The sequence below is a fragment of the Mastomys coucha genome, unplaced genomic scaffold, assembly GCF_008632895.1.
Source record: "Mastomys coucha isolate ucsf_1 unplaced genomic scaffold, UCSF_Mcou_1 pScaffold22, whole genome shotgun sequence".
In the NCBI taxonomy this organism is placed as follows: Eukaryota; Metazoa; Chordata; class Mammalia; order Rodentia; family Muridae; genus Mastomys; species Mastomys coucha.
In genome coordinates this window covers 228,176,672-228,188,940 of record NW_022196905.1, presented here as the reverse complement: position 1 = coordinate 228,188,940, position 12,269 = coordinate 228,176,672, and the positions used below count along the sequence as shown (strand labels likewise).

At 43.9% G+C, this 12,269-nt stretch overlaps 1 pseudogene; it reads left to right on the top strand.

Moving 5' to 3' along the window:
• The first annotated feature begins 723 nt into the window (after positions 1-723).
• Positions 724-1,344, top strand: LOC116067910 (annotated as a pseudogene).
• The last annotated feature ends 10,925 nt before the right edge of the window (positions 1,345-12,269 follow it).

Genomic DNA, 12,269 nt, shown 5'->3' with positions numbered 1-12,269 from the left:
GGCAGGCCTCAAATTCATGATTTTTCTACTCCAGCCTCCCTAGGGCAGGGAGTACAGGCTAGCAGCTCTTTGCCTACCCTTAGAGTCTCGTTTTTCGCTCCTGGACTAAAATACATGACTTTTTAGTAATAAACGTTATGATGATAGAGCCTAGGGCTCCTGTGGAGAGATGAAGATCACAAATAAAGCAAGACATCTGGACAAATACTGAATAAAGAGGCATAAACTGTGTATTCATTCATTGGTATCTTTTATTAAATAACTGTTTCGTGGGTAACTGAAATGGGTTTTCTTTGTTACAGGTATTATAGTGTTACATGTAACAGACTGAATGAGTCGATGCAAACATTATCTTATGAAGAAAGAGGCAGCAATGAGCAAATTAAGATAGCATTAGGTTACGATAGTGGCTGTTCAGAATAAAGCAGTGTTTTCATAGAGTTTGGGATGGCATTTTGACATTCTGGGCATGCTCGTCATGCAAACACTGCCAGATGGGAGTCCTAGAAAGAAAAGGGGGCAAAAAGAAGAGCCAAGGAATGGAGGAGCCAGGAGAGAGCAGTTTCAGCTGCTGGAGGAACATAGAAATCCTGATGGGGCTGTGGCCTAGTGAGAGGTGGGCAAGTGGGAAGAGAGGAGGCTGGAGATTGGCGATGCCAGACACTGATGGCAAAGAGCATGTCACCAGTTTGGATTTTACTCTTTAAGAAAGTGGAAACTAGCTCTTTCCTTTTGCTGCTGCGTCTGCAGCCATGAGTATGCTCAGGCTACAGAAGAGGCTTGCCTCTAGTGTCCTCCACTGTGGGAAAAAGACGGTCTGGTTGGACCCCAATGAGACCAATGAAATTGCCAATGCCAACTCCTGTCAGCAGATCAGGAAGCTTATCAAAGATGGCCTGATCATCCCGAAGCCTGTGACTGTCCATTCCCGGGATCGCTGCCAGAAAAACACCTTGGCCAGACGGAAGGGCAGGCATATTGGCATAGGGAAGAGGAAGGGTACTGCCAATGCTCAGATGCCCGAGAAGGTGACCTGGATGAGAAGGATGAGGATCCTGCACCGGCTTCTCAGGAGATACCGGGAATTTAAGAAGATTGACCGCCATATGTACCACAGCCTGTACCTGAAGGTCAAAGAGAATGTGTTCAAAAACAAGAGGATTCTCATGGAGCACATCCACAAGCTGAAGGCTGACAAGATCCTCAAGAAGCTACTGGCTGACCAGGCTGAGGCTCGCAGGTCTAAGACCAAGGAAGCACGAAAAGTGCCAGGAGGAGCGTCTGCAGGCCAAGAAGGAAGAGATCATCAAGACTCTGTCCAAGGAGGAAAAGACGAAGAAATAAAGCTTCCCTCGTGTCTGTACATAGTGGCCTGGCTGCAGCCTCACATGGTTCAGTCATTAAAATAAAACAAGCCCTAAAAGTAGAAAAAAAAAAAAAAGAAAGTGGGAACTGTGTGATAAAATCCCTGATTGATTACTGATAAATCTTTTACCCGCTGTTTACAGCACTACTTTGAACCCATAAGAACTTACAGTGATTCTAGTGGAATGACTATCTTGATTTCCTGACTTGTTGGGGGAAAGACAGATGAGTTATGAGCACCGTAAAATATGTAATCACAATAAAATGTTTTCAGTGCTAGAAGGAGAAGATTAAGAACAGCCCAGCCTAGAATATTCTGCAAAGGCTCCTTGGCTCTGGAGTGATGGGGTGGCTCAGAACTTTGATTATTACAGACACCTATTTATTTCATTTAGAGTTTGAGTTAAATTTAAGACTGACTATAGAGACTACTTTAAGAATGTGTGGAGCTTGTCATGATTATTAAAAATTCCTTTTGTATAGCCATGCAGAACTAGAAATTGACGTCACCAGTCATTTTTCAGAGTGACTTTCTCTCTCCTGAGTTCCTCCCTGTGCAAGCACTGGCTAGCTCTCTAGTACACATCACGTTGAGTGTTTGGACGTGGGTGACAGCAAATGTGCAGTGCTGTAATTAGAGAAGCAGCCACCTTGATTGGCTGTAGGAATTATAGAAACACCAAGCAACGCCACGACAATTATGCCCCAGCAATTAGCAACCCATAAAGCAGCAGATCTCATTGACAGAGCCTTCCTACTCAGTAACAATATTGGAAAACAAATACCCTACAAAACAAATAACAAGTAGCCAGCTCTGGCACAAGAGGGAACATTGACTTGGCTGCAGCAGGGACTCTGGAAGCAGCAGAGCCAGGCCAACAGGAGCAATTCCTGAGCCTGTGGCAGCTCTCTCAGCAATCCAGACAGTGGGCCAGCTCTCTCGCATGAGTCAGGTTGAAGCGCCTTGCTGGACATTCAACAGCCGTGAAGAGAGCTCATCCAGAGCCTGTGAGCCGGCTGAGTTCTTGGCTCCATTTTATAGATCAGAAGCTGCGAACCAGAGTGACTATACTCTCATAAGTGGCAGGGCCTTGCTATAAGCCATGACTTGAACAAAATCCAGATCCCCCAAAGCAGAGCATTCGAATTCCCTGGCTTCTTGTGATTCTTCCTAAGTGTCCCCTACAGCAGTGAAGACCTTTACAAACAGTACAAGACAGAGCCCATTGTACACAAAGTTAACATGAGCCACTTGAGCTAACTCATTTAAACAAGGTGCTTGCTTACCTCTCAAGTGGTTAATGTCAATTTTAGCTGCTTAAATTTAAACAACTTTCCCTGGGGAACGCAGCATCATTGTTCAGTCAGAGACACCATTGCATCTCAACATTTTGGCTAAGATCAAGAGGAGACAGGGAAACTGAGTTATATTGACACGACTGGGCAGGCTTCTTACAACTGTGACTATTCCATCCTCTACCTTTTAAGTAGACTCACTGCCAACTTATTGGGCATTGGTAGTCCTTGTATGCCTGCCTCTATCCAAGTTCACCCAAACCCTTCCCTCTTTACTCTGGTCTCATTCTTATCAGCTCCTTTCATAGGTTCCTCAGTCCTATGCTGCACCCACTTGGTTTTGTCCTCACCCAGCAGACTTGCTTAAGTTTGGAGAACAGCTTCATTTTCTTTTTCCTGTGGGTTGACTCACTCGCAAGCACACGTGACTTAGCCAGAGTGCCTAAGCACCTACCTTACGTATCCACCTGTGCAACCTGGGATGAAATACTTAAGCTGCACCTCAGAGTCCCCAACTGCAATATGCCAATGGTGTTACATCACACAGGTTTAGGGTGAGAGACTTGTCCTGGAATCCTATTACCTGCTGCACATCTGTATCAGTTCCCCGGTGTGTTCATGGCATGCCTTGACTGAGCCAGTCACTAGGAATGCTCAAGACCCAAGAGCTATCAATTGCAAGGGAGATCTCTGTTTGCCCACAATTTAGGGAGTAAAAAAGCCATTGGTCACGAGAGATAATACCTTACCTATACAATGAACAGCTTTTGGTCCCCATATCTAATGTAGCTCCTGACAAATGATTAGCATAACAATTAAAAGAAAAATAATGCTACATTTAATGATCATATACTAATCAAAAGCAACATATTGAACAATTCATCTATGGTACTTAATCCTCATAAAGATTCTCAGTAAATGTTTGTATTCCCCCCCCCCAATATACACAATAAGAAAGCTGAGCTTAAGAGAGGTTAAGTAACTTGCCTAGGGTCTCATAATTAGTAGCAGTAAAGACAGAATTTGTAATTAAGAACCATCTAACTGTAGACCCTTAGCTTAACAGAGAGTATAATTAGTGCATCAGTAAATAGCAGAAGAGAAGAATGAGAAAACGGGAGGAAGGAAGGGGCAAAGAGAAGAGAGGAGGTTAAGAAGGACAGCCCTTCAAGTCTCAACCTGCATTTACATCTTCCTTAGGAACTAAGTCTTAAACTTGCTGGACTCGCATGCTGGACTCACACGGCTAACCTATAAACCTGTACTGATGCCTGGGTTCCTCCCCCACAGTGCCAGTTTAATTGGTCTGCTCAAAGACTGGCATCATGAGTGTAAAAGCTCTTGGAGAACTCCAACACGCAGCCCATGTTAAACCCCCACCTTAGCAGGAACACTTCCCTGCCCTTCAAGGTGGCCAAGAACAGTTTCCTTTAATACACATGAGCATTTCCTGTGGCCTCCAGCAGCTCCTCCCAGCAGCTCCTGCTGCAGGTGTGCGCTGGACTCTGCACGGGCTAGGAGCATCTGCAGAGACCAAGTGCTCCAGCCCCAACCTGGAGGTGAACAGAGTTCAGGAAGTGGATTTTATTACAGTCCAAATGACAAAACCTTCTGTGCCAGCGTGCACAGGGACAGTGCTCCCACTGGAGCAGGGGAACCAGTGCAGTCCCCTCTGCTGAGTGTCCTCCGCACTCCAGTGACAGGATGTCTTGAGTCTGGGATTCCCTGGTGATGATTTTTCCAGCTTGTCCTGACCTGAACTCTGATGTGATGGAAGGCCTTGTTCAGCTCTGCTGAGCCCCTTTTTGTGGGCAGGGTCTGGGAGAGCCTTATTGAGTTGGACAAACCTTGGTTAGAACTTGGCTCGAGGAGGGATAGAAAGACACCCACCTCTTGGTTTGATGTCCAAACCACCTTGAGAGTTACTGAGATGATATGGACTGTCAAAGGTTATAGCATTTTTTTTCTTTGACTCAGGAAGGAAAGGAGCCTTTTAATGTGAGGCTGGAATAGTCCGCAGGTTCATTGCCAAGCCTGGAGCTGGAGGCTGGCAGGCTGCACAATTGCCCAGCTTCACACTCCACAGAGAACCAGGCAGGCGTCTGTTCTCTGTCCCCTGGCTGCCACAAAACTCATCAGCACGTGGGAGATCTGCCCTCTGCAGAAAGAAACAAAAAATAATCAAACAAAACAGCCATTTGCCATGCTTGGCCCAGCCATCAACTCAAAATGTTCTTGAAGCTTGGAATAACAGCTGTTGTTTACTGCCTGGTTCTTGTGTCCCAGATCATGTGCTAAGTGCTTGATGTTATTAACTCATATAATCCTCACTTACTCTCCACTCAGCAGATAGTAGTATGCCCATTTTATTAAAAAAAAAAAGTAATCAAGGCACAGAAAGGCAAAATAAATGTCACTGGGTCAGAGAATTTACAAATAGCTTCCTTAGGTCTCATGTGAGCTCGTTTTGATTCTAAGACTCATTTTGTGTTAAAAGACTTTGCTACATTGTCTTAATCAGGACAGACCATATTTAAGATCTCTCTGAATGTTTGGAGCCTTCCACTTAGGTACCCAGCAGGTGCACAATAGCTTGCTGAATGAATGAATGAATGAATGAATGAATGAATGAAGCTATTCTATTATTCTAAAATTGGCTCTTTATTTAGTCAAATAGATGTCATAAGGCCAAGGAAAACAATGCTGGGTGCCAGAAAATTTTAAAGATCATACACACAAAACTTCTTATATTAATCATGGCACTCAGAAAATTACGTCCAAAGGACACAATTTCCTGATACAGCTGTTTAATTTTGTCTGTTCATTCACTCTCATTGGCCAATGACCCTCCCATGCAAATAACAATTTGCAGACACCTGATAACAACATCCTAGAAAGTTTTCCATTTGATAGAGAGATGAAGGGAAATATATTTAAACATTCTTTCTACCCTGGCAACTTTGTGCTTGTGCAGACTTGAGAATTTGAAAGTGGAGAAGCAACCCGAGACTGTCTGTGTGATGACATCTCTTAGGGACTAAGAAACTCAGAGACACGGAGACATTCCTAAAGTTGCAGAAAGCCAAATAGATCTTTGTGCCAGAGCCAGAGCCAGCCATGCTCGCAGTTCGTCATTTTCTACCATGGTTGCTAGGTTCCAGGAGAGAGAGGGCTTGTTCTCTGAACTGTACCTGCAGCCGGGCTGGCAGGTGACCAGAGGTGATTGATTGGTTGTTCAGCTTTTGTCATTTATTTCTCTTGCTTTTCTCACTTCCTTCAACAGAGCTGATAAGGAAGGGTCTGCTGGAGAATCATGTATCTCTTTTCTCTCCCCTTGGACCAGTGAGCTACCGTTCTCATTACGTCAGCCACATCCAAGGGCAAGCATGCATCACTTTACACTAAAATCAAGCCTCGGAGGAGGCTGGGCAGAGAAAGTCTTGTTAACAGAAAGCTGTTCTCTGTTTCCTTGGACCCAGGAAACAAAAACAAAAACAAAAACCTCCATTTAAGTGATATTTCCATTGGATGCCAGTGAGTTTTGTTCTCAGTACGGACACAGGACTTCAATTTGGACATTGGCAGTTAATTTCTAGAAATCTCTCCAGGTATTATGCTGCAGTGGCAATGCCATGAGCCGTAAGGTGTGTATCTAGGTCCTGTGTGTTATTATATTGGGCAGGTACAGCATAAGGCAGCCGCTATGCTTCCCTGAGCATCTCCGAGTTTGGGATCCATTTCTGCATCTCCAAGTTTAGGATCCAGGCAGGGGCTGGCACATGAACAGAGAGGTATTTTGGGTTCGGCACAAATAGGTTCTGTGTGTGATGCTGAAAGTAACTCCAAGAAAGATGCACTCCTTTCACTTTCTTACCCCTTCCTGGACAAGATGGTTAAGGTACCAATCTCTAACCTGTAAAAAAGCATTTGATCCATGACAGCCATTGTCTACAGAGAATTACCAAACAGCCTCGAAAGCAAGATTTTATTGTTACACCCACTTTGACAAATCAGAAAACTAAAAGTTTTCTGGAGAGATTAAAAGCTCTTACTTGAGGAGAACTCAGTTCCCAGGACCCACAGCAGGCATCTCATAACTGCCTGGAACTCCAGTTTCAATATCCTCTTCTGACTTCCAGGATTACCTGCATGTACTTGGATGTAGGAACACATGCAAAGCATGCACAGGGGCGCATAAATAAAAATGAATACATCTTTAAAGAGAGAGAGAGAAAACTGAAGCAAGAGAATTGTTAATGACTGTAGAGTTTTGCAAGCAGGAGAAGCAAGCTTTTCACCCTGCTTTCCAACCTGGGGTGGAAACCCATGTGAATCTTCAGGGGTGATGCCCGTGGTAGCCTTTCTTCAGTTGTGAATTCAGCAGCTGCCTTCCCTCCTCCAGTTTGGGGCCTTTAGAGGCATCTGAATACCTCAACCAGTCACTGAGATGACAAATGTGCTTATGGCATTGCCATATTTAAGACACTTTGCTCTGTCAAACCATATTTATCCCAAGGTCTTCTCCATAATGAAGTAACATGCCTTAGGACTACTTTTGTTGGCTAAAGAGTAACAACCTGTGACTCAAGATAGAGACAGCCATTTTCCTGTGAAGATGCTGGACAGCTGCCTCCAGTCAGCAGAAAATGAATGAAAGAAATTCCTTTCAGTGTATTTTGTATTTGGCTGCCCTTTGTCTGAGTTCCAGCATTTAAGGACTCCATTGTGCTGTTTAATTTTAAAGCATGTATCTTAATTAACAATTTTAAAAAGTCATCTATCCTGAGTCTTCTGGTGTTTCTTCCATCTTGTTCTGCATCCATCCTGCTGTGGTTTTGAGTTGCAAGAATCCCATCGCCAGTCCAGGGTGGGAAAAGCATGATGGGATTTAAAGAAAGAGCCTTTGCCATCATGACAGCATCCAAACACAGTCTCATCATTTCCACCAAGGAGTGCAACACAGCCAAGTGAGAAGGCTTTATATTAACTTTGGGGGAGGGATGGGAGAATGGGAAATAGCTTTGCTGTCTGAGGCTGTCCAGGTGTGAGCTTTGTGGCTACAGTATTTTGTTTTAGGTTTTTTATTTCATTGCACTCAAAATGACTTAAGGAAGAGGTTTTTGTTTGTTTGTTTGTTCGCTTGTTCATTGCTTTCATTTGTTTTGTTGTTGTTGTTGTTGTTGATGATTTGTTTTATTTTGTTTTGCTTCCCATTTCAAAGCTTCAGTCCAACTGTGGCTGAATTCACAGCTTTGAGACTGAGATGAGGCAGAAACATTCTGGTAGGAGCCTGTGGCAGAGGCTTTTTACCCCATGACAGCAGGAAGCAGAGAGTGCCAGAGACAGAGGGATCCAGACAGAGAAAGGCAGAGCCAGAGAGAAAGTCAGAGAGAGAGAGAGAGAGAGAGAAAGAGAGAGAGAGAGAGAGAAAGAGAGAGAGACAGAGAGACAGAGAGAGACAGAGACAGAGACAGACAGAGACAGAGACAGAGACAGAAAGAAACACAAAGAGAGACAGAGAGAAAAAGACAGAGAGAGAGAGACAGAGAGACAGAGACAGAGAGACAGAGAGACAGAGAGAGAAGGAAGGAAGGAAGGAAGGAAGGAAGGAAGGAAGGAAGGAAGGAAGGAAGGGGGGATAGGTGAGGTATAGCCCCCAAAGAGACCCTCTATGTGACCCAGTTTCTCAGCTAGGCCCCACTTTCTAAGATTTCCAGCACCTTCTAAAGCAGTTCCAGCAGACGGGGTGTTCAGCATGGTTGCTCAAGTGTATAACAGGAATCTGAAGAGAACACTCCATATTCTAAACAAGGACACAGACGGTTATTAGGTGCTAGGCCTGGGCAGAGAATAATGATCTGCGAGAGCATCCTGACACTGTCCTTCCTGTCCCTTTTCCCTCTCTGTCTCTTCCCCAGCCCAGGGTTGAAGGGTTGAAGCCACTCCATATAAGATGGCATGAACGTGGAGATACCTAGGTTCTGGGATTCTTACCAACAACTAACCCTTTCTCTCCTGACTTCCCAGGCAGGTATAATGGATGCTGGGACCAGGGCAATAGCAGAGAGTTAGAGAGGGACTGAACCCAAGTGCTTCTTTTCTTTCTATGTTTTTGCAGTAATTTGGGCTGCCTTGGATTTTTATCCTCCCCATCTTGAATAGGGGATGCTAATGTCTGAAAGTTATATGTAACCAAGGAGGCACATGCAGAACAGGTGAAAACCAAGGTAAGAAGGTTTTTGTTTTTTGTTTTTTTTTTTTTTAGTGTATGTTGACACAGTGCATGACGGGATGACGGGATTGGGCTTAGCCACTTGAAGCTCAGGTTGGTCTCCTTCAAGTTGATACCTTGACTTCCTATGTTCTATATCTTCTTGGTTATAAAATGAGAATAACTAACCAGGCCTTGTACTGCACACATGTGATCCTAGTACCTGGGAGGCAGAAGCAGGAGGATCAGGAGTTCAAACTCAGCTTGATCTGTATAGCCACAACCTATCTATCTCAAAGAGAGGGAAGAAGAGAGAAACCAGGATTATTTGCTTCAAAAATTATGCTGTGAATGTGTACAGAGTCATATCATATGCCTAACACCCTTATGCAGAGCTCCACACTGTCAATGGATGCTTGTGGGGGATGAGCATCATTGTTGATTGCTACTATTATCTTGGTATAGATGCCCCCGATACCTGGAGTATTGCAGCTGCAAGACCACGCTTTAGAGTGGAAGAGGTTCAGTGACTCCTGTTTCTTTTTGAGCACTTTTGGCAGCCTGACCTGTGGTGAACACTCACGTGGGCTCTCGTGAATGCTGTGTGGACCAAGGGTGGAAAATTCCATGTCTAGCTGCTGCTTGGGTGGCTGGCCCTATTAACCATGAATAGTTTACCTTGAATCTGATTCTGATTATATCCAGTTTGCTCTCTCAACCCCCTATCCCTGCTTTCCTGGCTCCTTTCTAGAATTTACATTAGAAAATGAGCAGCCAGTCCTTCTTATTTGTTAGTGTTGGATTCCTGGCTCTTTCTGCTGTGGCCTTACACAGCCATCCTTTCTGCTTTTCTGACTCATTGCCCCATAGTGGGTGTAGTGAAGGAGACCTTTTTGGGCTTTGGCTATCCAACCTAGGAATGAAGATGGAGATCCTTCATCTATCTCTACATCCTTTGGGTTTTGATAAGGACTCCCCAGTGATGGATTTGAGACTTCTCTGTAAAGAAGCATTTCACAAACATGCATTAGTTCCTCGCTCCTGTAGGTCAGGTGTTGAAAACTGCTGAAAACCACGACTATTCAAAGTTACCATCGGGGCTTTTGTGAACTGTCCAACAGGAAAATATCAACAGCAGAGATTCTGGGATGTAACTCTCGACTAGTATGCTGCCCTGTTCCAGCTCTGTGAGACGGTAGATGAACTTAGAGTGCATCTTACAGACGCTTGCAGACACTCGCAGAGTGTAGCTGCCTGCCACTTGGGAATGCTACCAATAGAGAGCATAGTTGGAGTCAAATGTTAAATGCACACTTTCCTCTGTTTTTTTCTTTCCTCTTCTGTTTTTCTCCCGAGTGTCTGTGTGCTTTTCTCAGAAAGGAATTCTCTGAAAAGAATTCTCTTTGAATGGTTAGAGTTTAGTTCTCAGCTAGCACATAGCATTATTAAATAAAGTCAGTCTAGAGTAGGTGAGATGGTTCAGTAGGTAAACATGCTGATTGCTCAGCCCGCGGACCTGACCCCTAGAACCTACATGGTAGAAATAGCATTGACTCCCTAATGTTGTTTTTTGACCTCCACACACACAGGCCAAGGTGTCCAATACATACCCACATGAATACACATGTGTGCACACATAAAATAAATAAATAAATAAATAAATAAATAAATAAATAAATAAATAAAATGCAATTCTTGATGTGGGAGGTACACCCTTATAAGAGCCCCACTGTCCAAGTGCAAAAGCCAGCACAGAGAGGAACTTCTCTTTTGTCTTGTTCTGTTCGTGCTGCGATGGTCTCACTAGGTAGCTTACACTGGCCCCAAACTCCAGATCCTTCCATCTCAGTTGGAGTGCCGAGAATGTAGGTTCAAACAACCACCATGCCAGGCTGACTCTGTTCTCATTCTATTCAGCATAGCAATAGAACAAAGCTACTCTTAGGTAGTAGTTGAGGAAGACCCCTACATAATCATGCTGTGAAGACTATTAGAGATTATTAAGTCTACACACCCATCTACCCAGGGCTAGCGACCCCTGGTTTGTACTGATATGATAGCAGGGAAAGGTATATTATCCTTTGTTTCACATACTCTGGTTTACATACTCTCTAGTGTTATCGTATTTGAGCTAAGTATCCACTATAGGAAACTGTTAAACCCCAATGATAACTAGTCCTAGATCATACAGCTAAAAATCAGAAGACTAAGAACACGTATATAACCAGTCTCATCCCAGAGCCAGTGTTCTCAGGACACCCAGGTCCTAATGCATCCTTAGCCACTCCCCTTAAAATTTGGGCAAGCCATTTCACTTGTCCAAAACACTGTTTTCCCAGCAATGCGTAGGAGCCAGTGATTGATCTCCCCACAGGAATATAGAATAAAAGTAACATAACAACATGAAGGGAGTCATGAAGCTTTAGAGAGATGGAGAGTTTACAGTCTACATTAATTGAAAATCTCATATTAAGTTGGGCTGTGGGACCCCAGCTTTTGATGTTGTCTCCAGTGAAGAGTGTTCAAGAAAGGTTAATTCACATCAATGCTCAGAAGGGGTTCCTACTGATGGCACCGTCTCTTTAATCCACCATTCTTTTCATATTGAGGCTGCTGCTGCATTTTCTTCTGATCTAAGGTGTCTTCAACAGCATCATGACCCTCTCTCTATTCAGGAAGGACTGAATTGCCACCTGTTAAGGAAATGACCGCTCTATCAGTTAAGTTGAAATATAAGAAAAGATTCCTGTCTATTAAAGCCATTTCTTCCATAGCAATTCATCTACAAGAAAGATTGCCTTAATAATTTCCATTGATCTCAAGAACAATGAGGCAGAGTTAAGAATAAAAGAGCTCTGAAGCCAGAGAAAAGAGACGAGACAACCGCCAGCATTGTTACAATGTACTTTCAGAAAGCATCCTGACACAAGAGAGCTTATTAAAGGTGGTAAGATAATCTTGTGTGTGTCAAGGAAAAGCTAACTAGCTCAGCTTGTTCATACGAACTAATAGGATAGTGGGCAATGTCCAGCTGTGACTGATGCCCACCAAGCCAGAGGCCTGATGGAGTGGGGAGAGGTTGGAAGTCTGGGTCTCAACTTTGGTGATTTTCTATGATTTGAGGAAAGGTGTGGCCAGAATGGGAGGCCAGAACATCTGGGTTATACAGTTTCCCCTTAACTCACTATGCCTCACTTTCTAGATGTCTCACTAGACTCTTGGGAGACACAGATGGCTCTGCCACAGAACTCTATGGCCTGTGCAGAATGTTGTTTTGAAGAAAAATAAGTATTTGGTTAATGATGTTCATTGAGAACATTGATGTTATCAATCTTATGGGTAGTAGGATTACAATATACAGGTGACTAGTTGCTGGCTTTATGAAATTTCTATGCAG